Source organism: Conger conger, chromosome 16, assembly GCF_963514075.1.
Source record: "Conger conger chromosome 16, fConCon1.1, whole genome shotgun sequence".
In the NCBI taxonomy this organism is placed as follows: Eukaryota; Metazoa; Chordata; class Actinopteri; order Anguilliformes; family Congridae; genus Conger; species Conger conger.
Window position 1 is genome coordinate 30,204,837 of NC_083775.1, and position 21,805 is coordinate 30,226,641.

Below are 21,805 nucleotides of genomic sequence, written 5' to 3' on the forward strand. Positions count from 1 at the left end.
AGCTGTTTATTTTGTTAAGAGTATTGTATGGCCAATGTCTCGGTTTCTTATTTCTCAGCCTCATAATGGCCTCATTGACTGTTGTTACCACGGCACTGGTCATCATGGTGAGAAATGCAAATAACAGACTCCAAATGTGATCAAAAGCCAAGAGTCATGACTAGATACTGAAAATGTTGTTCTACCTGCACTAAGAAAGTGATTGAATACACTCTAATCAGAAACCGCTGCAAAGCTTTTTTGGTCCCCTAAAATGGGGGGACAGTGTATAAAAAGTGTGCAGTTCCTACACATTTCCAATATGGACGTAAATGGCCTCAAACTAAAGGTGTCAGTCTGTGCTCAGTATTCCAAATCCAATGTGCTGGACTACGGAGGCAAAAGAACGGAAATTGTACCACTGTCCAAATACTTTGGGACTGCACTGTACATTGTCAGTTGGCTTCTTACCAGACCAAGGGACTTACTGGTGTGGATCCTGACTTTTTGGATCCTGACTGTGCCATGACCTGGATAGTTGTAGTGTCACTCGAGTGTTTTGGTTGTCTAGGAAGTCTCTTCTCATGACACGAGAGTGACTCCATCTACAGTTGGCATGCACCAGCAGGACACAAAATGGCCAACTCTAGCTATGATGGTAAATGTCTGCATTTCAATTGATGCTTCTCATTCACCCATTCACTCACACACACATACACACCAACAGCGATTGGCAACCATGCAAGGCAACGACATGGAGCATTTTGGGGGTTAGGTGTCTTGCTCAGGGACACTACGAGAAACCCAGTATGGGATTGAACTGGCAACCCTCCGACTGCCCGATGATTGCTCTTACCTCCTCAGCCAGTGTTGCCCCCTGATGATCAGCAAAGGGAAAAGCAGCAGTTGCTTGCAACAACCCCCAGAGGAGAATGGAATTTTCTGTACTCGCATGAAATGATTAAAATTGAATTTGTCATGATATACACACAGAATGTGAAGCTGTGGTAAAATAAATCCCATAGGGCTTAGACCTCACCTTTCTTTAACAAGGGTAAAGACATATCGGGAATACATTAACAGAGATTTTGGATGTGGAAATATGCTTTGAAAGATAAAGGGGTGTCATGGTTACATTGCTAGGCCTGCAGGGCCCTGTGTTTGTTGGATAGGCAGATGTAGCAGTAACGGAGAATGGGCTGCCATAAGCTTTGCTCCAAGGGCTGCATCCTAGCATGTGGAGAAGTGATGACATGTTTAGCTTATCAGGAACGGATCACATCATGTCATGTAGAGAGCTTCTGGATCTGCTCAGGCCACCGCACCGCATTAAAACGGCAGCTATTTCAGACCCAATAAATCCGATAGGGTTATTTAACAGGCAAATATGTAATTAACTGCTCTAATTTATCAAATGGCAAATAAAGTAGCAAGTGTTGAAACCCGTCAGACTCTGGAGCTCAAGGACCAGGGATAACACTGTGCTCTGCCGTCCTGTAGGTTTTCATTTTGAACTCTAATTCAACACCTGATTATACTAATGAGCAGCTCAAAAAGCTCTCTAGGTAAATGTTTGGCATTTATATAGCGCCTTTATCCAAAGCGCTGTACAATTGATGCTTCTCATTCACCCATTCATACTCACGCCCTCACACACACACACACACACACACACACACACAGCAATTGGCTGCCATGCAAGGCACCGACCAAGCATTTGGGGGTTAGGTGTCTTGCTCAGGGACACTTCGACACAGCCCGGGCAGGGGATTGAACCGGCAACCCTCCGACTGCCAGACGACTGCTCTTACTTACTGCTCTTACCTGAGCCGTGTCACCCCCTACAATGAAATGTCACTCACACAAGGTAATGAAAGGAGTATGCATTGTTAGGGTTGGAGTGAAAACCTACAGGAAGGTAGTTCTCCAGGGACAGGGTTGGCCAGCCCTTGATTACATCATATAATATATGGTGGATGGTAGTCTTCAGGATGTGAGCCTAAACCATCCATCCATTATCCTAACCCACTTATCCTGAACAGGGTTGCAGGGGGGCTGGAGCCTATCCCAGCATACATTTGGCGAAAGGCAGGAATACACCCTGGACGGGTCGCCAGTCCATCGCAGGGCACACACACCATTCACTCACACACTCATACCCACAGGCAATTTAGACTCTCCAATCAGCCTAACCTGCATGTCTTTGGACTGTGGGAGGAAACCCACGCAGACACGGGGAGAACATGCAAACTCCACACAGAGAGGCCCCGGCCGACGGGGATTCGAACCCAGGACCTCCTTGCTGTGAGGTGGCAGTGCTACCCCCACTGCACCATCCGTGCCACCTCGAGCCCAAAACCCTAAATGCTAAACTGAGCTGAGCGGGTTAAAGAGCTGTGCTTGCGACATGCCCTGTCATAGCCTGATACATGGCAGCCAAACCAAAATGGGTGATGACTCGTATCCATATTTATGTTAATATTTTTGTATTGGGGATCTGAAGACTCACCTATAGGTTCACCTTGGGCGACAGCACTACGCACCCTACGCACACCTCCAATAACAAGGGTCAAGCCTTTGGAGTTGAAGGCCCATGGTCCCTGGGCTTGTGTAGCTGCGTTCTATCCTTTAACATGATTCACATGCAAGACAAGCCCTCTTCTGCCTGCCCCTCCTCTGCGATGCTTAGCCCCGGGCTGTCGGTTTGCACTCGGCTGGTTATTGGTCCAGCAGTGGCCATTTTGTTTAGCCTGCTTTGTGAAGCTTGCAGCCTCCGGCTCAGGCCCTAAATTAAGACGATAAAACCTGACAGCTAAATTTTGCGGCAGACCAGGGAGAACAGCCTTGTTGCTGTTTTGCTATTATAATTAGCACTTGGGTGTTATGTCAACCGTAATGCTGCTTCCATCTGTTCTATCGGTTCGATGAAAAAAACACACTCGTACTGTTTCGGCTGGGTAATAAATAAGACAAATCCTCAGAGTGGAATTAAAAGCAAAATAAAAACTTGAATTGACTGCATAAAACTCGGCCGTTCCACGGAGCCTAGTAGAACACATCTGGGGAGAGAGTGGGAGAAGTACTGTATGTTGAATTTAAGAGCTTTGTGTGGGAGTGGTTTGGCAATGAGATTGTTTCGTTGGCGATGAGTGATTCTGTGTTTTATTGAGGGAATAGTTTTCTGGCTACCCATTGCCTCATTTTGTTTATTACCTTCGTGTTTCATGAAATAATTATTTGTTAATTATCAGCCCTCGTCAGAAGTTGGCCTGATAGCGGACAATTCTGAGCAAAATATGGTAAGAGTTTAGGCACTTGCAGTACTGGCAATGGCAAGTATATTATGGGCTACATGTAGCCCAACTGCAACCAACAACCATTTGTGCCAAATGTTGCCAAACTGTATCCAGCCACACCCGTTTATAATGTCATTTGGATTTTGGGTCAAACATGCAAATCATACCTGAGGCATGGTCTCGTCAAGGTTGTGTTGTTTCTGCGCTCCGGCAGCCAGATTCGGATGGGTTCGTCGCCGTTGCCGTCACCGTTCTTCTCTATGTTCCCTATGGTGGTTTGTGGGCCAGTACTGGGTCATCAATCAGTTCCTATCTGGGTGTTAACTTCGTCCTTGCGCTAATTCGCCGTTCCTACCAGCGCAGTGGTGAGTCCCGTTCTCTGATAACGTCGCGGCTGCACGCTGTAGGCTAGCTATCGCTAGTCTCCAGGCGTCGCCCCGGACCCACTGACCCACAGCAGCTGAGCCGCCGGCCAGCTTCCCGCACGCTGTCCGCAGCCCGGCGGTCTCCCGGGCGATGGATTTCACACCCCGTTGCGCTTTCTCCGAAAGCTATAAAGCACTGCTGAGAGCCGTCGGTATTAGGAGGTGACCTTTCAGAAACACAGCCTGCTAGGGACAACGCTGTTCGCTGCGCCATTTAACCGGCCTCTATCGCAGACCTACAGACGGATGGTTATTACAGATTCGTTTGCAACAGTGAATACACTGTGATTGATAATATTCTCCTCTTTATCGCTGGCGAAGTGGGAATATAGTTTGTTAAGCGAACCAGTGGATAATAAAGGCTGGATTAATGTGTTTGTTTTTCACCGTGTTGTGCCCTTCCTGCAGGGTCCGCAATGGCATTGCTGGGAATATTTGGTATTGACCCGTTAAAACCTGAGAGAGGCTGTGATTTTAATGGTAGCTGGCCAGCATTTATATAGTGCTTTCTTCCACAGCGCTTTACAATTGATGCCTCACCCATTCACACACACTGACAGCGATAGGCCGCCAGGCAAAGGTACAAATCAGCCTGACAGGACAGGGCAGGGGATCGAACTGGCAACCTTCCAACTGCCGGACGGTACCTCCTGAGCTAATATCGTCCCACAAGTTGTTTCCTATTCCATAAAGTTAGGTACTATGGTCTTGGATACATGGATATTGCAATGTAGGCTATTGTTGTCATTATTTTGTAGGTTGTGAGGAAAATAATGAGCACTTTCAAATGGGAAAAATCGTTACCAATTGTGTTGTTCACATTGTCTTGGTTGAATTGTCAATATCGTATTTCAGCGATACATGGTCATTATGACCATTACCAAAAATGATTGCCAACGTTAATCTGTGGCCTAGGGCTCATTTTCGATGGAAGGAACATGAATTATTAATTAACACTATTTTTTGTTTTGATGCTGTTATTTGGCGTGGAAAGATTTATTTGCTTGTATATCTGCATTATGCTTATTTGAAAGGAGCCATCCCACATTAATATCTGAACAATAGCTAAGGGATTTTGATTAATGATATTTAATATACTCTCTTAATGAAGTTCATCAGGATGAGATGATAAATCATATAAATCATAATCAATGTAGGCCTATGTCTTGCTTAGATCATGGTCTAAATATAACGTATTGGTACTTGATAAGAAGAATGAAACCATTTCAACTCTTGATAAGCTGATGTGAATTTTTATATTTGCAGATCATCTTTTGAGCAGGAGCATCTTTTGAGTAGGTTTGAAGAAGTGGCTCCCCCAGTCTAGGGATGCACTCGCTGCACCAAACTCCTGCTGACGGGGAGGAAGAGAGCCCAGGAATTAACCAAAGACTGGGGCTTCATAGCCACCTCCTTGCCTCAAACACCAATGTGACGCGCCCACCTAGGTGGTGCACGGCGGCCATTTTGTGCCAGAGCACTCACCACACTTCAGCAAATGGATGAAGGCTTTGTCGATGGAACTGAAATATTGAATTTGTTCATTCCTCAGACTTTACGGCTTGGAGGTATCTGGGCTGCAGCCGGGTTGCTGGTGGGAATATTTCTAGTCACCGGCGAAGCACTGCTGTTCCACAAGGAGGGGGTGGGGGTTTACTATCAGCACGTGCTGTAATCCTGACTGCGTGTAGCCGTCTCAGCACAGAGGGGATTTTATCCATTTTTCATATGACAATCTCAAGCTGTTAGACTTCTTTTTCTTCATATTCCCCCCCCCCCCCCGCTCCCTTCCCCCTTTCCATCCGCTATGCAGAGGGATACAAACCACCTCTGTTAATCAGTGGGGGGGAGAGACAGAAATTACTTTATGACTTCTTGACATTTAAAATGTCAGTCATTTATCAAGCTGTTTTACACACAGCCAGCCTAGCACCTCTCCTGGCTGGTATGCCAACCGGCCTCCGTACGTGTGCTGTTTGTACGAAGCTTTCTCAGTTCACATCAGTTCAATTACACTGGGAGATGTGTAATTAGTAGATATTTCCCATCGCACCAGGGAGAGAACAGGGATTGTAAACAGATAATTAACTGCATTGTTTATTGAAAGCCGGTCGAGCTGAAACATTGGCCGAGCAGTTTTCGGTTCATTGGATCCCGCCAAGGCTAAGTTGTAAAAAAAACAGTCTGTAACTGTGTGTGAGTGAACTATAACTCGCTATCTCCGTCTACCTCCTTACAGTCTGATCGGAGATAAGTGGGGGGGGGGGGGGGCGGACTGGAGAGAATAGCCCGGCGACAAAAGGGATCAGTCACAGGTTTCATTCTGAGAATTTGGAGAATCCGGGAAAAAAAAAGTAAAATAGGGTAGCGTTCAGATCCACGAGACTGATATAGCCCTCCGTGTTTGAGAATAGCTGACCTAAAACTCAGATTGGGCCTGAGCTCTCCCTTAGGGACTCTGGTCCAGAATAGCTCTTGTAAGAAGTTAACTCGGCCGTTTCTCACTTGTCATACTCTACGGCTACGAGGCTGAGCGTTTTGGGTCGTGGGGAGTCGCTGAAGACGAGTGAGAAGGAGGAGGAGCGTCTCAAATCCAGGCCCATGAGTTTATCAGATGCCTGAAGCCCCCTCTTTTGTCCCTGAGAGATTGTGCCTTAGTCTGTGTGAGAGCCAATTATAGCTTATTTATGTTCATTTTTTATATTAATTATGATTTTTTTAATGACATTGTCTTATTTGATTTAATTTCCTTATGCCAATCTACTTGCTCCCAAGTTATTGTTTCCCATTGAATGTTATTTTGATTGATCCTTTGTTGTTATCGCCCCCTTGTGTTTTGGATGTATGGGAAATGACTGATAAGGAAACAGGAAATGCTTCTGTTTGGGAGGAAATCGATTTTCAACTGCAGTATCATGGCAGTACCATGGAAGTAATGGTAGCAGTGACGATTCTATCGCAGTCGAGAGAGAGAGAGAGAGAGAGAGAGAGAGAGAGAGAGAGAGAGAGAGAGAGAGAGAGAGAGAGAGAGAGAGAGAGAGAGAGAGAGAGAGAGAGAGAGAGAGAGAGAGAGAGAGAGAGAGAGAGAGAGAGAGAGAGAGAGAGAGAGAGAGAGAGAGAGAGAGAGAGAGAGAGAGAGATCACAGTGTATATCATCCAGGAATGTTAAGTATACATTTATAGGAAATGTAGCCAGGGTAATGAACTTGTATACCAGCTGGTGACATCACACATTATTTGTTTGGATGTGGAACTGGCATGTAAACACAATTAGACTGAGGGGTGCAGTTTCAGCAAGTCTCAGAAATGGAAGCCACGGAGACAAGAGGCAATGTATAAAGTTGCTTGATATGAATGAAGATTAGTATGACATCCCCATGGGGATATTTACACTCTGTATGGTGTATTTTCACTTCTTGTGTATATTTTTCAAAAATAACATATGTCCATTTAGAGCCAGTGGCTTTGTAGTAACAGACCTGTATGGAGTCCCAGGTGTCCTGGGTGTTTTTATGTCTTAAAGATGGCAACTGAAAACGTCTTTTCTCCTTTTACCTCTCTTACCGTTCGCTTTCCAGAATTCACCTCCCTTCACGTCTTCAGCCCCTCTCCTGTAGTTGTAGATATTTTACTTGAGGATGTAATGAATAAATGACAAGGCCCAAAGATGGGAAAGATGGATGCACATCTCTCTGACAGGATGAGTAGTTTGTCCCCTGGCACAAAGAGCAGCATCAATGCCTAACGATCGCCTCGGTAAATGAACTGTCATGCGTTAGGATGGTGTTAAGATATTATGACTTCATTTCAGACGTCCAATATGGACACTTCCAGTCCCCATCCCTGATTAAATTCCGCTTTGATAGAAATGAGCCGTGCTCACCACGGAAGTCTCCGGAAAAACCCATTGCTCCCAGCGGATTGATCCCAGGTCACCAGGAACCCGATTATGCCCATTCGCTATCCCAGAATTTGCATATAATCTTATTGAAGTGAACCTAATTTAACCTAAAAATAGACGGACATCCTTTATTCTGTCATTGCATATAGTTCAGGCTTCTCAAAATTCTCTCTGTTTCTTCAGGGCTGTATTCTTTGTATGATGAATTTTAATAATTTGACTGAAATGCGTCTGCATTGTATATTTAGTCATTTACTATGCCGTCTGCTTAAAATCACACATTCGATCTAAAGTAATCGGGGACAGACGTGTATATATATTGCACATGTAGTCAGTTGTTATGTGATTTGATAATTTAACAAATCAGTTGTGCAAATGAGCCTTAATGTCGTTTATGGTCAAAGACAGATTGCTGTCTTGTTCACTCTTATTGGATGCCCAATTTATAGCCTCTGATCTCCCTTTGTCCTCTTATTCTTCATATGAACAGTTTTACAGCACTGGCAGAGTGAAAATATTCAGGCATTAAAGTTTGATCGATAGAGAATCCAAATCTCTTTTTAATTGTCTTAGAGACTCCCGACAACAAAGGACATTAAATGGGCAGTTCACCCAAAAATGAGACCACTGTCTCAAAGGTTTCTTGTCATTTTCAACAGGTTTCAGGCCAATGGATTCCGTAGCGTAGTTCAATGTTCACTCCTCAATAAAATCCCCTTTCCTCCCCTTTACCTCCCTGCCACCTCCTTCGGTTGCGTCACTTTGCTGTTTGACATGGGTTATCTGCTCTCCCTCCCAGCCTCAGGGCCAGATGGACTTAAACGTGCGTGTGTGGATGTGACGCAGAGGAATGGAAGATGACCCGAGAGCAGACTCATTTTTCAGCCGTTCCTGAGTCCGACCAAACGCCGGTCATGTTCAGACTAGCAATAGATTTGTCCTGCCTTCTGTTACCTGGCCCCAGAAGGGGGGAGCAAACATCCCCATTTCGGTTCACTCCCATGCTGTGCACAAGTGTTGCATGTGTGACGTGGCCCTGAGGGGCAGGTCGTAGTGTGGAGCAGCAGGTCATAGTGTGGAGCAGCAGGTCTTAGTGTGCTGCAGCAGGTCATAGTGTGGAGCAGCAGGTCATAGTGTGCTGCAGCAGGTCATAGTGTGCTGCAGCAGGTCATAGTGTGGAGCAGCAGGTCATAGTGTGCTGCAGCAGGTCATAGTGTGGAGCAGCAGGTCATAGTGTGCTGCAGCAGGTCATAGTGTGGAGCAGCAGATCATAGTGTGCTGCAGCAGGTCTCAGTGTGGAGCAGCAGGTCATAGTGTGGAGCAGCAGGTCATAGTGTGCTGCAGTAGGTCATAGTGTGCTGCAGCAGGTCATAGTGTGCTGCAGCAGGTCATAGTGTGCTGCAGCAGGTCTCAGTGTGCTGCAGCAGGTCATAGTGTGGAGCAGCAGGTCATAGTGTACTGCAGCAGGTCATAGTGTGGAGCAGCAGGTCATAGTGTGGAGCAGCAGGTCATAGTGTGCTGCAGCAGGTCATAGTGTGCTGCAGCAGGTCGTAGTGTGGAGCAGCAGGTCATAGTGTGCTGCAGCAGGTCTCAGTGTGCTGCAGCAGGTCGTAGTGTGGAGCGGCAGGTTGTAGTGTAGCTCTCCAAGACCAGGGTCGGAGACCACTGGTGTTGAGCAACAGGCCCCAGTGAGGAGGTACAGCCTGGGCCTGTGGGTTTTGGTGGAGAACAGAAACTTTCAAATTTAAGTGTGGGGCAGGTGGCTTTGACAAGGAAGGGAGACAGATTCTGTGATTGAATCAGCATTTGTCCATAACATTCACTGACAATTACAAAAGCCAGGAGTAATTTCGTTTTTTCTTCGGAATCACATCTGTTCGGCGAGCTCTGCAATCGCGGGGAAAAAATGAAACTTTTGTTTACTTGTAAATCAAATTTAAGGACAAACGTTTTCTGAATAGGGGCCAGATTCTGAGAGTGGAGCAGACTGTTTGCAGACAGGGTTCAGCAGACTGTGACAGGCAGCCTCAGTACCAGCGGGGAAGCTGGTCTCATGTTTGATTAATGCGGCGAGGTGCTGAGCGCGGTTACTGTTCAGATTAATTAGAGGTTATACGCGGTAAGTAAATGTTAGCGAACCCGCACACGCGACCTCCTGCCGCCGCAAAAGATACCTGAGCCCCACGCATGGCCACTCTCGCGGGAGTCCGTCCTTTCAGAGGATGGCAGGGAAGGGTGCGCGACTCATCTGTATTCAAGGCGAGCCGCCCAGGTGCTAACGGGCAGACGCGGAACTGAAAATCCCTTTTCTTAAAGCCCGTCCTCTCTCCCCTCTCCTCTCCTATTCTCGCGCACGTCTTTCAGTTCGTCTCTGGCGTGCCGTTATTGAATATGCATCGATCAATTTAAATCTGAAAGCAACTGAGCCCATTTGGTATTCGCTAAATCACTGGACGCGTTTGAGAATTCAATCAAAACAAACATGCTCTGAATTTAAACGGGAACTCAAATAAAAAAATCATTATTTTATATGTTGGTCCTCACCTTTATGAATAATTTATCTATCTTAATGTGCCGGATAATATTTTCGCCCACGTCAAGTCAAATGTACAGAGCCTCACCCCAAATGATAATGTCACATGGATATAATGCCTTCCCATTTCCCTATTCTAGAGATTGGATTCAGAAAATTTAGTGGAGGCTACAATCGATATTGTGGCCTCTGAAAATATAGGATAAACAATAGATTTGTCACCATTGTCACCAATTGATGTTGAAGTTAACCTGTCGCTAGCTTGCGAACGAGAAAGAATATGTATATCAGCACTCAAGGAATGTGCCTCGGCCAATCACAAAGTGTTGTCTAAAAGAAAATGAAGAGTTTTTATATCCCAAGCACACCATGACACCCGATGGTGAAATAAAGATCACACCAAATTATGGGTGAAGGAATATACCAAATTATGATGTCTGCTGGGAGTTTAAGTAAAGATGTATTATCATATTTTGTTGATATCACTGTTGTTCTGTCTGGAGGAGAGAGAGCTTTTATGGATAAACAGATGGGCAATATTTCAGGGATGAAGTGCCAGAATGCTTAGGAATAAATTGAACGAAATAGCCATGAGGAAGAACATTCTAGCCGTACTAACGTCATACGGCTGAATACTGACCTTACTCACGACGGTCTCTTTCAAAATAAGTGTGGTTGAGTGGTCTCCATTGATCTGCGCCATGTATAGTATGTTTCATAAAGTAAGGGGTAATGATGATGCCCAGGATGTTCTGATCTGCCTCAGAGGCAGTGTTGCTGGGTCAGTACTGTTTCATATAATTGGTCAGAGGCAGTATTTTTTGGACGGTAATGATTCACATAATTGGTCAGAAGATATGTGGCTGGGTCATTAATGGTTGGTGTAATTGGTCAGAAGTAGTATTGGCAGGCCACTAATGGTTGGCGTAATTGGTCAGAGAGAGCGTTGCAGGGTCAGTAATGGTCACCATAATTGGTCAGATTGACCACAGGGTGCTCTCGTACATCTGTCTCTGGTTTTATCACCAGAAACGGCCGACGGATTTGCAGCCTCTTTCTATCGCCGTCCGTTGTGACCCCACAGGTTTCTACAGAATCCTGAGTGAACACCCTCAAAGCCTACCCCAGACAGGAGAGGCACAGGTGAGTAGACAGAGCAAGTGACCGATTACAGACAGATATTTTTGGACTAGCAGAGGAGAGAGAGGATGAGAGGGAGATGGAGGAGAAGGGAGCTGTAGGTAAATCTGTGGACAGGGAGGTAGAGCAGGGGTGGAGGGGAGGTCACGGGGATGATGGGTACAGATGTGGAGGGTAATAACACCACCTGCTCTTGGAATCAGATTGGACAGCCCTGAGGCGAGGGGAGTGATGCGCAGCAACACGGAGGATGATGTAATCTCTGCGACCTTGTGTCGTTCTCAGATTCTCGTACAGTAGGTGTACATATTGGGGAGTGCTGGTGGGAGAGGCTGATGTTTCTATGCGTGTGCCAGAGAGCGGGAGGGAGAGAGAGAGAAAGGGAGAGCGTGCATGCGTGCGTGCGTGCGTGCGTGCATGCTTCATCGTCTCAATGCGTGTCCTTGTTTGAGTTGGTGAAGAATGTCCCCAGAGCTTATATTCATGGCATCAGAATGTATCCTTATGTGTCCTGTGTGTGTCTAAGTGTGTGTGTGTGTGTGAGAGAGAGAGAGAGAGAGAGAGAGAGAGAGAGATCTAGCCTGTGTGGAAACAGCTTCTCTCGTTGGCCTTTGATCTAAAATAACATTATGGTGTGATGGTGGGGTAGGAGGGAGAGGACAACATGAATCAGGGTAAGACGGCGAGACAGTGGACTCACAGAGGGAGAGAGGGAGAGGGAGACAGATAGAGAGCAAGAGAAGGAGGGAGAGGGAGAGAGAGAATTGGAAACAAATGTGATGAGAGTGAACGTGTTGCAGTGGCTCAGACTATCTCCTGCTGTTGTGGAGAACGGTGGATAAAATACCAGCGTGCTGAACTGTGGTCTGCATCACAAACCGTTCATCAAAATGGATGGACTGAACGGTACATAACCCCTGTAGCTGGAACACATTCTAACTGTACCTTGTTAAAAAAACGGGCGAAAGACTTTGCTGCTTTGTGGGTGGTACAGAGACGTTACAACTAAAAAGGAGGACCAGCCTTCATTATATTTATATTAAATAAATACTTGCAAATGCATATTTGGGTTCTGGTTTCTAAGATGCAGTGGTTGCCATGGTAGGAAAGTAGTTTCAACTGGGTTGGGTCAATTCCCTCACAATTTCCGTCAATTCAGGAAATCGATTGACGTCAGTTCAATAATTGAAAATGGCCCACATGCTCGATGAGGATTATGCAACAAATTGATTACAATTTCAATATGTCTCCTGAATTTACTGAATTGAAATGGAAATTACTCTCACATTGGTTTCCATTACACTAGCCTGGTGATGTAATGCATCATGTTCACTCTGATCACCACAAGACCATAAAGTTCATGTGCACTGAGTTAGAAAAACTAAAACCGTTTAAAACTAAAAACATTTAAGAATTGGGATCAAGCTATGTTTTTTTTCTTTTTTTTTTCTGTTATCTACTGACTGAACAGTATTCTGCAGAGCCATCGGGGTGGATCAGTCTTCTATGGGTGGAGCAGTCTTCTGTGGGTGGATCAGCCTTCTATGGGTGGAGCAGTCTTCTATGGGTGGAGCAGTCTTCTGTGGGTGGATCAGTCTTCTGTGGGTGGAGCAGTCTTCTGTGGGTGGAGCAGTCTTCTGTGGGTGGATCAGTCTTCTATGGGTGGAGCAGTCTTCTATGGGTGGAGTAGTCTTCTGTGTGTGGATCCGTCTTCTGTGGGTGGATCAGTCTTCTGTGGGTGGAGCAGTCTTCTGTGGGTGGAGCAGTCTTCGGTGAGTGGAGCAGTCTTCTGTGGGTGGAGCAGTCTTCTATGGGTGGAGCAGTCTTCTGTGGGTGGAGCAGTCTTCTGTGGGTGGATCAGTCTTCTGTGGGTGGAGCAGTCTTCTCGGGGATGTTTGTTTGCGTACCATAAGTGCACCAGTATGCAAGCAGTAATGAATGAATCCCCAGTTTAATTACAGTTTGATGTCAAGGTTGCCAGTTTGGTGCTATGGTTAGATCCTTGACTTTGTCACGACCTTAGTCGAAAAACAAAATGACAAATGAGTAATGCCCAAAAAAAGGAGCTTTGGAGCATGTTAGCTGACAGTATGAGGGCTGTCAACCTCACAACCTCGGAAGTTAATTTGTGTACCGAATCCTGCAGAAAAGCTTTCTATGTAATAACACAGGAGCTTAAGCCAAGGCCATAACTTATACGACCACAATAACCGTCCTTGTAATTACCATAAAAATACCCGGAAAGCACCAGCTTCCTGTCACTTAGTTGTTTTCTTCTGTGGTCTTTAATGCTATTATACCACTGTTATGCTGTTTGGAGTGAAACCATTTGACACATTATTAGGAGTATTATGTCTTAAAGTTATACCGTGGGGAATGAAACCTGTTGGCACAGTTATTAGGAGTATTATGTCTGTTATACTGTTATACTGTGTGGAGGATAGAAGTGAAGGTCTTCCTAGTGAAGTTATAACGTATCCCAGCAGTATCCTGTGTGTCCCAGTATCTAATAATAGCTGGAGAACAGACTGGTTCCACTTCACCAATAGGATAAGTGACAGACCCAGAAAGGGAGGGACTGGCTGCAGGCGACAAGCTTGTGGATGGGGGGCAGATAGAAGACAAAAGAAGGAAAGGACAGAGGGAAGGGGAAAACAGCTGTCTGCCCCTGTCTTCTCTCTCTCTCTCTCTCTCTCTCTCTCTCTCTCTCTCTCAAATTCAAATTGCTTTATTGGCATGACAAAATTTGCATTTGTATTGCCAATGCATGGCAAGGGAACATGTTAAACAGAGGAAAATAACACGGTAATATGATTACATATAAAAACAGGATAATAATTAACACGATAATAATTCTATATATATGCATATACATGCACATGCTCATACATGCACATACATACGCAGATACATACAATTATATACAAATTGTTCTAGCGTACTAATAACAAGCTTATATAACAGGCATGTTTGAATGTGTAAATTCTATGTCAGTGTGTGTCTGTCTGTGTGTGTGTGTGTGTGTTTGTGAATTGTAGTATTGTATGTTTGTTTTGTCACTCACTGTCTCTGATCTCTGTCACTCACTTTCTCAAATATTATTATATTTTGGACATTTTAGAAGGAAGTGCACCTCCGTTTCAACCTCACCTGTTGTACAGTGACCACATATTATCTGTTCTTTTGGTAGCCAGGACGTTTTATGCCTACCTTTTTCAATGGCTAGGTCACTGAGTCTGTACTTGGTAAGAAGTCTGCTTCATATCTCAGACAGTCACAAGATATTCAGCCAATTTGTATTCTTGTTTTAGGGCCAGGTAGCAAGTAAGCTTGTTTTGTGTTTTGGTTTGGTTGTTCCAATGTTCCAGACAAATGGTTTTATTTTGTTTAACAATGTGCTTAATTCTGATTTGTGTTTGTGAAGCAGTGCTGGTCTGAGAGATGTTCTTGTTAGGTGTGAGATGATTAGTTTGTCTCAGTACCAGCTGACTCTTAGCGGACTCTTTGCAGGGTTCAGCTCTTGGGTTTGAAATGCATGGAACTGTAGTGTTGTTTTGGGACTTGATTTTAGATGCATCCAGAATTTGAGTGACCTTTTTTAATTCAGTCCTGCCTGCATTGTTTGGTGTTTCAATTGGATGCTTCTCCCATCTAATGTAGTCATGTTGACTGAGTGAACCCCATACTTCACTTCCATACAAAGCAATTGGCAGGATTACACTGTCAAATATTTTTGAACAAATTCTGATTGGAATGTCAATCTGGAAGAACTTTTTTCTGATTGCATAGAAGGCTCTGCAGGCCTTTTCTTTCAGTGAATTCCCTGCCAGACCAAAGTTTCCTGAGGCACTAATGTTCAGCCCCAGGTAATTATAGAACAGGGTGTGTTCTAGGGCAGTGTTTCCTAGACTGAACGTGTGTCTGCCTTCCTGAAATCTTGCCTTTTTTTGGAAGATCATTATTTTAGATTCTTTATGCTTTACTGTGAGGGCTCAGTTCTAATGTAGCCCCTGTCCACTGGGTGAGAGCAGCACCAGGTCATCTGCATAGAGGAGGAATTTAACGTCCATCTTGTTTAGTGTTAGGCCAGGGGCTGTAGATTGTTCCAATAACACCGTAACTCATTTATATAGATATTAAATGGAGTTAAAGTTACATCACTGCCTCACACCTCGCCCTTGAGTCCTTTTATTGCCCATTTTTATTCTGCATTTATTATTTGCATAAATTGATTTAATTATATCATATTCTCTCTTTCTCTCTGTCTCTCATAATCTATGTTTACTTTTGTTTTCATCTCACTTGGGAGTTTTTACCTTCGGTAGATTTTTTTATATTTGGGCTTAGATAGACATCTTTGCGACAGTGTCTCTTCAAAAAGTGCAATACCAATAAGATTGATTTTCATTTAATTGTTTGTGTGTGTCTGTGTTCTGAAGACCCAGATGCGGGTATGGTGCGATGTGTTGGCGTTGTGGGGAAATGTCTGTGTTTCATCTCACAGACCCTTTTTTTGCTTGTGCCACCCCTAACTCCTTCCCCCACAAACCTTTCCTTTCTCTGTAATCACCGTCTATTCTCGGAGCGATACTCACTCCATCAGCCTGCTCTACAGCTGCTGTAAACTGCTGCGGACGCTTTCAATTTTTATATTGCTTTTTTGGATAATGGATTTGTTTGATTTCTTCTTAAAAGGAAAGCGGGATAATTACTGTCTCCTGGCGTGCTCTGTTTATGCGCTTCCCTCCCACGTCTTTTAATGTGTCCTATCATATTTTATCCACAGCTGGATAAAATGCGGAAACGCATGCAGACTCCCCCGGTAATTGCTGAAAATTCATGTTCTACAGGGGGCTTGGAGACAGAGGCGGAAAGGGAGTTAGAGAGGAGGGAAAGGAGTTTGTGCTTAATAGTAACTTGTACGTGCTTATTGTTCATCACGTGCCAGTGCAGACTGCTGGAACAGGGCAGGTAGTTGAGACCCAGTTGAGGAGTATATATAGCCTTTTCTTCCTTCATCCCTCTCTTCTTTTCTTTCTGCTCTCATTTTCATCTCTCTCCGCGGTCACATTTGACCTTCCTCTCGCGTGAGATCTACATCTACACCTACATCGATTAAAATATTCTTCTGGTATTAATGTGCGGGGAAATCATACTTCGGTGTGAAAAAGGGACTTGGAATTACTCATAGCATTCAGTAATTTCGTCAGAATTTACTGAATGAAGAAGATACTTGCCACAAACACGCTTCCACACACATACACACATTTGGAAGAGTGCATTGTTTCTACTGAACAGTGTTTTACAAGCGTCTCATCGAATCAAGTTTTCTTTATCTCTGATCTTCAAGATATTGTATTTTGCCTCGGGAATTTTGTGAATGCACATTAGCCGAGTTTCCACTATTTGGGAACGCTTTCATTCAATTTCCTGCTCCCCTCCTACACGACTTTCTCTCTTATCCTGACTGGGCAAAAATGAACTGATGACTGAGATTTCATTCCAAAAAAGGCCAGAGCTGAACTGTGAGAAGTTTCCAAAGGCCCATCCATCATTCTGGTCTCTTTTAAAGAGAAGTTCATGATTATGCACTTTATGTCGATCGTACTTTATCATCTGAAAGAGAGGGACATTGACACCTCACGTATCAGCAGCCAACCTCTGCTCAACAGGAGGGATGGGAAAGGCTTGGCCGATGGCAGAGCTGAGGGCCTCTTAATTCTGTGTATTAAGACACAAACACAGGGCTCAGCCACTGATAAGTGATAACTCACTAACTACATGCAAGTCAGTTTCTTCTCTCTGGTGCTAGCCCTGTTGCAGTGTGCAAAATGAATGCTACATAAAATGAACAAGAAAGAAAATTCGCTAAATTATATGCGCAAAATAGGGAAATAATATTTTCACAAAAATTGAATTTATGTGTGTGAAATTATTGGCACACTTTATGCACTCTCATTTCAGTAGGACAACACTACTCAAATTTTTTCTGTAGTGTCTAATGAGATTGGTGAATATACACTCAGTGATCACTTTATTAGGTAGACCTGTTCTCCAGCTTGTTAACACAAGTATTTAATCAGCCAATCATGTGGCAGCAACTAAATGCATAAAAGCATGCAGACGTGATCAAGAGGTTCAGCTGTTTTTCAGACCAAATGTCAGAATGTGTTCTAAGTGACTTTGACTGTGGAATGATTGGTGCCAGACGGGCTGGATTGATTAACTCAGAAACTGCTGAAACTGCTGAATCTGCTGGTCTCCTGGGATTTTTACTCACAACAGTCTCGGGGTTTCCGGAGAATGGTCCAAAAAATGAATAAACATTCAGTGAGCTGCAGTTCTGCGAGCATCTCTGAACATGCAACGCGTAAAATCTCTAAGTGGATCGGCTATAGCAGCAGAAGACTGAATAAGTCTAATAAATACCTAATAAAGTGCTCACTGAGTGTATATGGGTGGAGGGGATTCCTGAGCATCGTTTAAAATCCTTCAGATCCGTTGGTTTTTGTCTGTGGACTGCCCTCTTCCATTCAAACAAATCTTCAATCAGTTCATGGGGGGGGGGGGGGGGTTTGCCCAAAATGTCTTTGCTGAAGTTCCTCATTACATTGACCTTACAAGAAGCCCCAGGACCAGTAGGTACAAAACAGCCTCAAAGCAAGTTTCACCACTATATTTCCCAGCAAGTATGACATCCTTTTTGCTCAAAATATCCTTCTGATCGTGAACCCACAAATGGTGTGTATAGCTAAAATGTTTTCGGATTCGAACCAGGTGTTGCGGTGAGATTAGCCCAAACTGCCCACCATTTCAATTCTTTTCGCAAAATAAAATTAACTCCTGACTCCGCTCTTCCTTTTTCGGATTAGGCGTCTGATAGAACCAATCTCACCTGATGCTGACTTCAGAACACAGTCCAATGAGTAATGATGTGCCAGTTGCACACGTCAAGGTGTGAGGTCACAAATGTGATTGGAATGTTCTAGACTGAATATTTGACTGCTGATGTTACAAACACTACTCGTGATTGAAAGCAATGGAGCTTCAGAACACTGACTTACTCTAAGAGGTTAAAATGTAAGCTGGGAGTCTCTGGGTCCCTGTAAGCTGGGAGTCTCTGGGTTCCTGTAAACTGGGAGTCTCTGGGTCCCTGTAAACTGGGAGTCTCTGTGTCCCTGTAAGCTTGGAGTCTCTGGGTCCCTGTAAACTGGGAGTCTCTGGGTCCTTGTAAGCTGGGAGTCTCTGTACTGACAGCTGTCACCATTCATTATTCCTCAAAAACAGAGGGACATAAAATATGAGCTGTTATTGGGATCACAGAAAGACACCCACGAATATGAACAAAAGTGTGGTTATTCTAATGTTTTTCATAATACGTTTCATTGAAGGTTAAACTGTTCGAGCTGATGCCAGTTTGCTACATTTGAAAAGCACCACATTGCCTGCTTTGTAGCATGTAGGCTCCCCTGGTGTAAAATCCAGCTATGACCAGCTTGAAGTACCAGCTACCAGCTGTTTCAAAAACCTAGCATGAGCTGTTTTTTTTTCAGCAGGGTCCCATTTGAACACAATTCTGTTCTTCATCATCACAGTTTGGCTAGTTCAGCAAACACTATAATTCACTAAACTGCTTGCAGTGGAAAAAGTAACATTTACATTTGATTGACATTCAAAGGTATGGACAAATGGTGATTGAATCCTGGCTAGTGTGTTATTCTCTGGTCTGGAGGGGCATGTTCAATCTGAAAATGGTTTCTGTGTTGAATTATGTTTTCTCCCAATGGTGTACAATGTTTACAACAGGCTTTGAGGTGTATCTGCTCCCATTTGGTGGGTGTGTCGGGGGTGTAGCCCAATCTATATATAATGATATAGCCCTATGCTTTAAAGGCCGGAGAATGCCTTCTCAGATGCCACAGGAGCAAACCGTACTGTATCAGTCAGTCCACCCACGGTTTGCAACAGGATGTTCAACACGCCACCATTTCTGTTTAAATAAACTGATTTCATGACTGAACCAATCAAACCAGCAAAAGCCCTTGATTAGTCAAAACAGGTGTGCAAATTCCTGTTTACAAGAAAAACCTTCTGGCAAGCGGGTCCTGAGGACAGGAGTTGAGAAACACTGAGTTAGACAAACGATGACTGTGACTCACGGGGAGGCCACAGTCCATTCTGCACTTTCTGCGGTTTACAACCATGGCCCATCTGTTTTGGGATTTCACTCCGACCACAGCGTTTAATTATGTAATTGGCCCAATTAATGAATTCTCCGGAACCTTTAATGACATCACAAGCCGTAGACTGATGTAAACACATCGATGTAGACTGCATCTGTGCTTTCTCTGTGCTTTGATATAATCATGCACTGATGTGCATGACATAATATGCAACATATGATGTGCATAACATAAAATGCACATTTCAAAATGGTTGTATAACGAGTATAATGAGTCAGAACAAAACCCAACGCACACATTACATTAAATGTTATTTGGCTGACACTTCTATCCAAAGCAATTTACAGTTGATTAGACTGAGCAGGAGACACTCCCTGCTGGAGCAATATGGGGTTTAGGGCCTTGCTCAAGGGCCCCAAAAGCTGTGTGGATCTTATTTTAGCTACACCGATGATCGAACCACCAACCTTGCTGGTAATTATCCTGCATTCATACCAGGAATGCTACATGCTGCCTCAGCAGGAAAGGAGCTGTGCACCCGTTTTAAACCAGCTCACTGTCTTTGGGCTTTGGCTCAGCTCTCTGCTAGCAGACCACCATGGAGTCCATTTGCAAAAACGGACAGACGGCCATACACGCCATACACGCCATAGCTCTGCCAGCGGCTGTACGGTAGGAACGTGTTGACCGGACAGACTGGGTCTGACTCAGCTACACCTCCGTGTCCCCGTAATCTGTCACGTCTCACTTGTGGAATCAGTCCGACGTGATCCTCAGCAGCCAGTGTCAGCCCAGTGGAACACGAGTCTCTTTCCGCGCAGACGTGGGTGAAATGCGTAATCGTTTCAGATTCAAATACTTTTCTACGCTTTACCGAGCTTGTCTGGTGTATTGGAACCTATTAAATACTCTCAAAAAGTGCAAACCCCGCCTTCCGGTCCTCTCAATTCCGCTCAATTACACCAGGTAAGATCAATCAAGCACAGAAAAATATTTGATTCCAAAACAATTTCATATTTGACCCAGGTCTGTTTCTGTGTAATGAGAACTGGGGTGCATTTTCATTCACACAGATCTCTCATAAATAAACTGCGCTCAATATGAATTATTTTCATTGCTTTATTGCTCCACTGTGAGAAAATGACTAAATCGAGGGAACAGCGAGCGCAGACAGTGCAGTTTAACGCCACGTACTGGTGCCCTCGGGTGAGCAAAGTAAAACCTGTTATAAATAAGTAATTGTGAAACTGCGTCTGATTGCCAATTACGCGCGACTTCCTTGCCGCTATCCAGAATGAGCTAATTAGGAGTTGTGTACACCATTAAAAAGCACCCTTGAGAAGAATATGCAAATGACGCATCATTGCGGCATAATCATTTAATCTCTTTCAGTTCTCTTATTTTTTGTGGTCTCTCTCGCTTCTTTGGCGATTTTTAAACAGCGTTTCGAGCAGGTGAGCGGGAATGTGTCCAGACGGAGGGGCGGGCCTAGTGGCTGACGCCGCGAGGACACGAGAACTCGGCTAACGGGGGGGGTGGGGGGGTGGGGGGGGGGAAGGAGAGTCTGGGCTTATCTCTGTCGCACGTCAGCTACGCTCCATTACCGACAGGATCATAGTAATCTTACACGTCAGCGGGAGCATCACGCCATTCCTCCGGAGGAGCGAGCGACAGACAGCTACTGCCCCTCGGGCTGTGAGAGACTCCGAAAGACGGCTCGCCGAAGCCCGCGGGTATTCCTTAGTCCTCAGACGAGCTCTCCTCCGATGAGTCACCGCTCTGCGAAACTTTGCGCCGAGCTCAGTACTTCTCACCCCCTCTGGTCCGTGTGAAAAGACGAATACGCTGATGCTTTCTGACAGATTTGGGTTTTTTCCCCCGCTACTGTTCGTTATGTATTCTGTCCTGTTAGCCGCCGGTGGCCACGCTGCGCTCAGCCCTGCTGGATAAAAGGAGCGCAGACGAACGGCAAACCCGGCTGCCGCGTTGCATTCTGGGTAGTAGCTGAAGGCGTTAGCTGGCCGTGGCGTGGGAGAGACGGACAGCCTGCTCCCCTGAGGATGTTGTTGAGAGTCAGCTCCTCTTAAGAGCTCTGTGCACAACATGCAAAACGGTCTTTAACAATGATGCTGTTCTTCTGATATACTGTAGGTATGGATGAGAGGCAAATGAAGTGTGTGAGTCAGTGTTTCCTGACTGGCTTATCCCTGGCCGGCTGATTGGCTCCTGGTCACACAGAAAGACGTTCCTACAGCTGATTAGCTACACAATCCCTCACCTTTACACACCACTTTCATTCCTTGCATCGTCACTTCAGAAACAGCACAAAGCAGGATTACGGAGTTAGC